The sequence below is a fragment of the Salvelinus fontinalis genome, chromosome 10, assembly GCF_029448725.1.
Source record: "Salvelinus fontinalis isolate EN_2023a chromosome 10, ASM2944872v1, whole genome shotgun sequence".
In the NCBI taxonomy this organism is placed as follows: domain Eukaryota; kingdom Metazoa; phylum Chordata; class Actinopteri; order Salmoniformes; family Salmonidae; genus Salvelinus; species Salvelinus fontinalis.
Window position 1 is genome coordinate 427501 of NC_074674.1, and position 7500 is coordinate 435000.

At 41.5% G+C, this 7500-nt stretch overlaps 1 protein-coding gene across 2 annotated transcripts in view; it reads right to left on the reverse strand.

The window, feature by feature from the left end:
- LOC129863327 (fibrinogen C domain-containing protein 1-like) overlaps nt 1–7500 on the reverse strand; it is a 256911-nt gene that overhangs the window by 146204 nt on the left and 103207 nt on the right. The window lies entirely within an intron of this gene.

Here is a 7500-nt window from a genome sequence, read left to right on the forward strand (position 1 = left end):
GTTTTTTCAATATAGTTTTATTAGATTTTTGAAATTTATTCGGGACGTTAGGCGTGTTGCGTTGTGTGCCTTTGTTCAGAAAGGAGAGCTTCGCGCCACTTGGCTAGTGCGCTTGCTAATTCAAGAGGGAAAATGGACGTTCTAAATCCAAACAACGATTGTTCTTGACAAAGGACATCTTGTACAACATTCTGATGGAAGATCAGCAAAAGTAGGAAACATTTTATGATGCTATTTCATATATCTGTCGCACTGTGTACTAGTAGTTTTGCGCCTTATGTCGTAATGAAGATATTTTTAGAATTCTAACACTGCGATTGCATTAAGAACTAGTGTATCTATCATTTCCTATACAACATGTATTTTTTTGTAATGTTTCTGAATAGCTATTTGGTCAGAATAGGTGAGAGTCTAATAGAAATACCTGCACATTCTGGGAAAAAGAAGCTACGTTAGCATAATGGATAACCACTGATTTCAGCTCTAAATATGCACATTTTCGAACAAAACATAAGTGTATGTATAACCTGATGTTATAGGACTGTCATCTGAGGAAGGTTTATGAAGGTTAGTGAAAATTAATATCTTTTGCTGGTTTATTTGCTAACGCTAACGTGCCTATTGCTATCGCTAACGTGCCTTGATGAATGAATGCGGTTGTGTGGTAGGCTATTGTAGTAACCTAATATAATGCTATATTGTGTTTTCGCTGTAAAACACTTAAAAAATCTGAAATATTGGCTCGATTCACAAGATGCTTGTCTTTCATTTGCTGTACACGATGCATTTTTCAGAAATGTTTTATGATGAGTATTTAGGTATTCCACGTTTGTCTCTATAATTACTCTGGCTGCTTCGGTGCTATTTTTGACGGTAGCTGTGATGGTAGCTGCAATGTAAAACTGATTTATACCTCAAATATGCACATTTTTCGAACAAAACATAGATTTATTGTATAACATGTTATAAGACTGTCATCTGATGTAGTTGTTTCTTGGTTAGTTTGGTTGGTTCTTGGTTAGTTAGGTTGGCTTTGTGCATGCTACCTGTGCTGTGAAAAATGTCTGTCCTTCTTTGTATTTGGTGGTGAGCTAACATAAATATACGTGCTGTTTTCGCTGTAAAACATTTTAAAAATCGGACATGTTGGCTGGATTCACAAGATGTGTACCTTTCATTTGCTGTATTGGACTTGTTAATGTGTGAAAGATAAATATTTCCAAAAAATATATTTTGAATTTTGCGCTCTGCCTTTTCAGTGGAATGTGGGAGGAGTTCCGCTGGCGGAACGCTGGAGCGGTAAAGGTTAATTGCTATATTGTAATTACTTTGGCCAATTTATTACCTTACCTCTCTTATCCTACCTCATTTGCACACACAGTATATACAGTACACATATACAGTATACAGTACACACTTCTTATGGCTGCAGGGGCAGTATTGAGTAGCTTGGATGAAAGGTGCACAGAGGTGCCCATATTAAATGGCCTGCTTCTTAGTCCAAGTTGCTAATATATGGATATTGGATAGAAAACACTCTGAAGTTTCTAAAACTGTTTGAAATATGTTTGTGAGTATAACAGAACTCATATGGCAGGCAAAAACCTGAGAAGTTCCACTTCCTGTTTGAATTGTTTCTGAGGTGTCAGATTTTCAACCATGCTCTCAATTGAAATGACAGTGAGATGGGCTTCCACTAGATGTCAATAGTCAACAGAACTTTGTCTGATGACTCTAATGTGAAGGGGGGCTGAAGGAGAGAGGAATGAGTAATCACTTCCACGGGCTGATCGCGCATTCACCATGCGCCTTAACCATGCGCCTTCACATGAGGAGGACGTCCATTCCATCGCTCTTCTAAAGTCAATTTAATTTTCCGGTTGGAACGTTGTTCAAGATGTATGTTAACAACATTCTAAAGATTGATTCAGTACATCGTTTGACATGTTTCTACTGACTGTTACGGAACTTTTGGACATTTCGTCACGTTATAGTGGAGGCGCTTTCGGACTTTGGAATTGTTTACCGAAGGCGCGAACCAAAGTAGCTAATTGGACATAAATAACGAACATTATCGAACAAATCAAACATTTATTGTGGACCTGGGATTCTTAGGACTGCATTCTGATGAAGTTCATCAAAGGTAAGGAAACATTTTTCATGTATTTTCTGGTTTCTGTTGAGTCCAACATGGCGGCTAATTTGGTTATTGTTCTGAGCTCCGTCTCAGATTATTGCATGATTTGCTTTTTCCGTAAAGTTTTTTTGAAATCTGACACAGCGGTTGCATTTTTTTATTTTTTTTATTTATTTATTTATTTATTTTTTATTTTTTATACCTTTATTTAACTAGGCAAGTCAGTTAAGAACAAATTCTTATTTTCAATGACGGCCTAGGAACAGTGGGTTAACTGCCTGTTCAGGGGCAGAACGACAGATTTGTACCTTGTCAGCTCGGGGATTTGAACTTGCAACCTTCCGGTTACTAGTCCAACGCTCTAACCACTAGGCTACGCTGCATTAAGGAGAGGTATATCTATAATTCCATGTGTATAACTTGTATTATCATCTACATTTATGATGAGTATTTCTGTTGAAACGATGTGGCTATGCACTATCACTGGATGTTTTTGGAACTAGTGAATCTAACGCGCCAATGTAAACTCAGATTTTTTGTTATAAATATGAACTTTATCAAACAAAACATGCATGAAGTCCTATGAGTGTCATCTGATGAAGATAATCAAAGGTTAGTGATTCATTTTATCTCTATTTCTGCTTTTTGTGAAAGCTATCTATCGCTGGAAAAATAGCTGTGCTTATTGTGGTTTGATGGTGACCTAACATAATCGTTTGTAGTGCTTTCGCTGAAAAGCATATTTGAAATCGAACACTTTGGTGGGATTAACAACACGAATACCTTTAAAATTATATAAAACACATGTATGTTTGAGGAATTTTAATTATGAGATTTTTTTTTGTGGAATTTGGCGCCCTGCACTTTATCTGGCTGCTGTCATATCGATCCCAGTAGCGGGATGCAGCAATAAGAAGTTATTAAAGTGGCTAAATGCATAGACGACAACAGAGAGTAGCAGTGGTATAAAGAGGGGTGGGGTGCTTGGTCCTCTTTTTCCTGTAGTCCATAATCATCTCCTTTGTCTTGATCACGTTGAGGGAGAGGTTGTTGTCCTGGCACCACACAGACAGGTCTCTCACCTCCTCCCTTTAGACTGTCTCGTCATTGTTGGTGATCAGGCCTACCACTGTTGTGTCATTGGAGTCATGCCTGGGCGTGCAGTCATGAGTGAACAGGAAGTACAGGAGGGGAATGAGCACACACATCTGAGGAGCCCCTGTGTTGAGGATCACCTTGGTGGATGTGTTGTTACCTACCCTTACCACCTGGGGTCAGCAAGTCCGGATCCAGTTGCAGAGGGAGGTGTTTAGTCCCAGGGTCCTTTGCTTATTGATGAGCTTTGAGGGAACTGTGGTGTTGAACGCTGGGCTGTATTCAACGAATAGCATTCTCACATAGGTGTTACTTTTGTCCAGGTGGGAAAGGTCAGTGTGGAGTGCATCATCTGTGGATCTGTTGGGATGATATGCAAATCAGAGTGGGGTAGGGTTTCTGGGATGATGGTGTTGATGTGAGCCATGACCAGCCTTTCAAAGCACTTCATGACTACACATGTGAGTGCTACGGGTCGCTAGTAATTTAGGCAGGTTACCTTAGTGTTCTTGGGCACAGGGACTATGATGGTCTGCTTCAAACATGTTCGTATTACAGACTCAGACAGGGAGAGGTTGAAAATGTCAGTGAAGACACTTGCCAGTTGGTCAGCGCATGCTTGCAGTACACGTCCTGGTAATCCGTCTAGCCCTGCGTCCTTGTGAATGTTGACCTGTTTAAAGGTCTTGCTCACATCGGCTGCGGAGAGCGGAATCACACAGTCTTCCGGAAGAGCTGGTGCTCTCATGCATGGTTCAGTGTTATTTGCCTCGAAGCGAGCATAGAAGTAGTTTAGCTTGTCTGGTAGGCTCGTGTCACTGGGCAGCTCTCGGCTGTGCTTCCCTTTGTAGCCTGTAGTAGATTGCAAGCCCTGCCACATCCGACGAGCATCAGAGCCGGTGTAGAACAATTCGATCTTAGTCCTGTATTGACGCTTTGCTTGTTTGATGGTTCATCGGAGGGCATAGCAGGATTTCTTATAAGCTTCTGGGTTAGAGTCCTGCACCTTGAAAGTGTCAGCTCTAGCCTTTATCTCAGTGCAGATGTTGCCTGTAATCCATGGCTTCTGGTTGGGGTATGTACGTACAGTCACTGTGGGGACAACGTCATCAATGCACTTATTGATGAAGCTATTGACTGATGTGGTGTACTCCTCAATGCCATCGGAGGAATCACGGAACATTTTCCAGTCTGTTCTAGAAAAACAGTCCTGTAGCTTACTATCTCCTTCATCTGAACACTTTTTTATTGATCTAGTCACTGGTGCTTCCTGCTTTAATTTGAGCTTATAAGCAGGAATCAGGAGAATATAATTATGGTCAGATTTGCCAAATGGAGGGCGCGGGAGAGCTTTGTATGCGTCTCTGTGTGTGGAGTAGAGGTGCTCCAGAGTCCCTTTTCCTCTGGTTGCACATTTAACATGCTGATAGAAATTTGGTAAAATGGATTTAAGTTTCCCTGCATTAAAGTCCCCGGCTATTAGGAGCGCCGCCTCCGGGTGAGCATTTTCTTGTTTGCTTATGGCAGAATACAGCTCATTCAATGCTGTCTTAGTGCCAGTCTCCGACTGTAGTGTTATGTAAACAGCTACGAAGAATACAGATGAAAACTCTCTCGGTAGGTAGTGTGGTGTACAGCTTATCATGAGAAACTCTACCTCAGGCGAGCAATAGCTCAAGACCACAGATATCGTGCACCAGCTGTTATTTACAAAAATACATAGTCCGCCACCCCTTGTCTTACCAGACGCCACTGTTCTATCCTTCCAGTACATCATATAACCAGCCAGCTGTATGTTAATATTGTCGTCGTTCAGCCACGACTCCGTGAAGCATAAGATGTTACAGTTTTTTATTTCCCGTTGTTATTTTAATCTTCCGTGTAACTCATCAATTTTAATTCTCCAAGGATTGCACATTTACTAGCAGTATGGTGGGAAGTGGGGGTTTTTTCGATCGCCTACGAATTCTCAGAAGGCAGCCCGCCCTTTGGCCACTCTTTCTCGGTCTCCTCTTCACGCGGTTCAAGTGGACCGGGGCCTGTTCCCGAGGAAGCAGTATATCCTTTGCGTCGGACTCGTCAGAGTCGTGAAAGGAAAAAAACGATTATGTTAGTCCGTGGTGAATAATCGCAGTCCCGATGTCTAGAAGCTATTTTCGGTCATAAGAGACGGTAGTGGCAACATTATGTACATTCGTCTTCTTCTCCGGCACCATCATACTATATCTAGCCCTCCCTTGACAGATAGGGAGAGGGGGATAATGGGGACTTAGGTGGTGAGAGAGGGGGGTTGGGGATACAGGTAGTATTTGTGCAACAGAGGGATCAGCAGATTTGGGTGTGTGTGGGTTCGTTTCTGTGTTGGGGGAATTTTGTGATGATTAGTCCTCATAGATTATGCATGCCAGATTTTAGTAGGTCAAACCCCAGAATTTAAAGCATAGAGAGCGAGTTCCCACAGGGGCCAAACACTGTAATTTTGGAGAGAGGACACTTTAGAGACTTCCCTTAGCCATCGCTCATCTCTCGCCCCCCCCCCCCCCCCCCCCCCCCCGCCCCCTGCTATGAGCCTGGTGAACTTGTTGCACAATTGAATAATAATATAATATATGCCATTTAGCAAATGACCATCAAATTCAAATTCACTAGTAAACTTGCTTTTCTTACAGACAATCTATATTTTTTTTTGGGGGGGGGGGTGTAAAAACAAATGCTAGTGTACTGTATATGTTGCGGTTTCATAGACATGCAGCTAGGGCGATGCTCAGTGCTACGAGTATGCTGTGCTCCTCCACCCATGTACACTGTAGAAAGGAGGACGGCACAGTTGTGAAGTGCTTTTTTGTGATTGGAATTATCCACAATTATGCGTCGGTTCTATTCAGTTTGTCTGAAATCAAATAACGAATTTGGCAGATCAATGTGATTTACTTTCCTATTGACTGAACGCTTCGAAATTGCTTTTCAACACGTGCACATTCGCATTGAACAGCGGTGGGTGCAACGTAGCGGTGGCAGAGTTGGAGGCATGGCCTATTGGGGGCGTGGGTTTTTGGTTGTTTTTCTTAACTTCCCACGAGAGGGAATGTCATTCCAGGAAATATATTCCATTTTATTTTGAAATATTTTAAGTGCATTTTCCACACTAAATTGTATGTGATTGTGGTTTAAGTACTGCAATGCTGGAAGTGCTTGTGTGGATGAGGCCTTCATTATTTGGTTAATAATGGTGTAGCAGATTGATGTGAAAGTCTTACGTAAAGGTGTTTGGAGTCATTACTTCATGTTACGGAACATACTTCATATCTTGCTTAAGAGGCAATTGATTTAATTGCTTGAAAACCAATTCATGAAATTTGGAGAGGCAGTTCCAAAGTGAAAAACCTTACTTGCTACAACATATGTACTAGTTTGAATTCATGTTATTTGGTAGGTTTAACAAAAGGGGAAAGTAAGATGAATGTCGAAAGAAATAGGTTGCAAATTGAAATATTGGTATTGAACAGTTGGCATTGAATCATATATTTGGTTCCAAACAAATGTTGTTTTTTTCAATTGAGAAAACCAAACCCATTTACTTGTACCCAGTTGATCCAGTTTTTATTAGGATGATCCAAAGATTATTATTTTTTTTTACAGTGTATATATAGCATGTTGGACAGGGTGGTAGCTAGCAGGGTAGTCATTGAAATAGATATTGTAAAGTTCCACATATGCAGGAATCTGGGAGTGTGAAATTACATCAAGGATTTTCATGCAGTCCCTATGTGTGTGTGAAATATTAATGAAACCTGGGGCCTGTGGCGCTCTCACACACGAGCTCGCGCATGCTCTCGAGTGTGTTAGTGTTAGTGTATGTGTGCGTGTGTGGTATGTAAGTGTCAGCCGCAGTGTATTCCATGGCTGGTGGCTAGAGGGAGACTCTCCTCAGGTCTTTTAGGTTTGACTCAAGCTTTCTTCAGCGACCACGCCTCAGACTTTCTCAGGCTCTCACTCCGAGCAACACACCTCAATAAACACACCAGTCACTACTCATATGTGTACATGCTGTATATTCAACACTCATACATTCAACACTAGCACCAAGGGCCTTGAGGTAATATTCATCTTCGCCACTGGCAGACTATTGAATAATACACAGATAGAGAGATATATTGTACATATACAGGACAGACAGACACATATGAAGACAGAGACACACACACATAGATATATGCATGCAGGACGGACAGACAGACAGACAGACAGACAGACAGACAGACAGACAG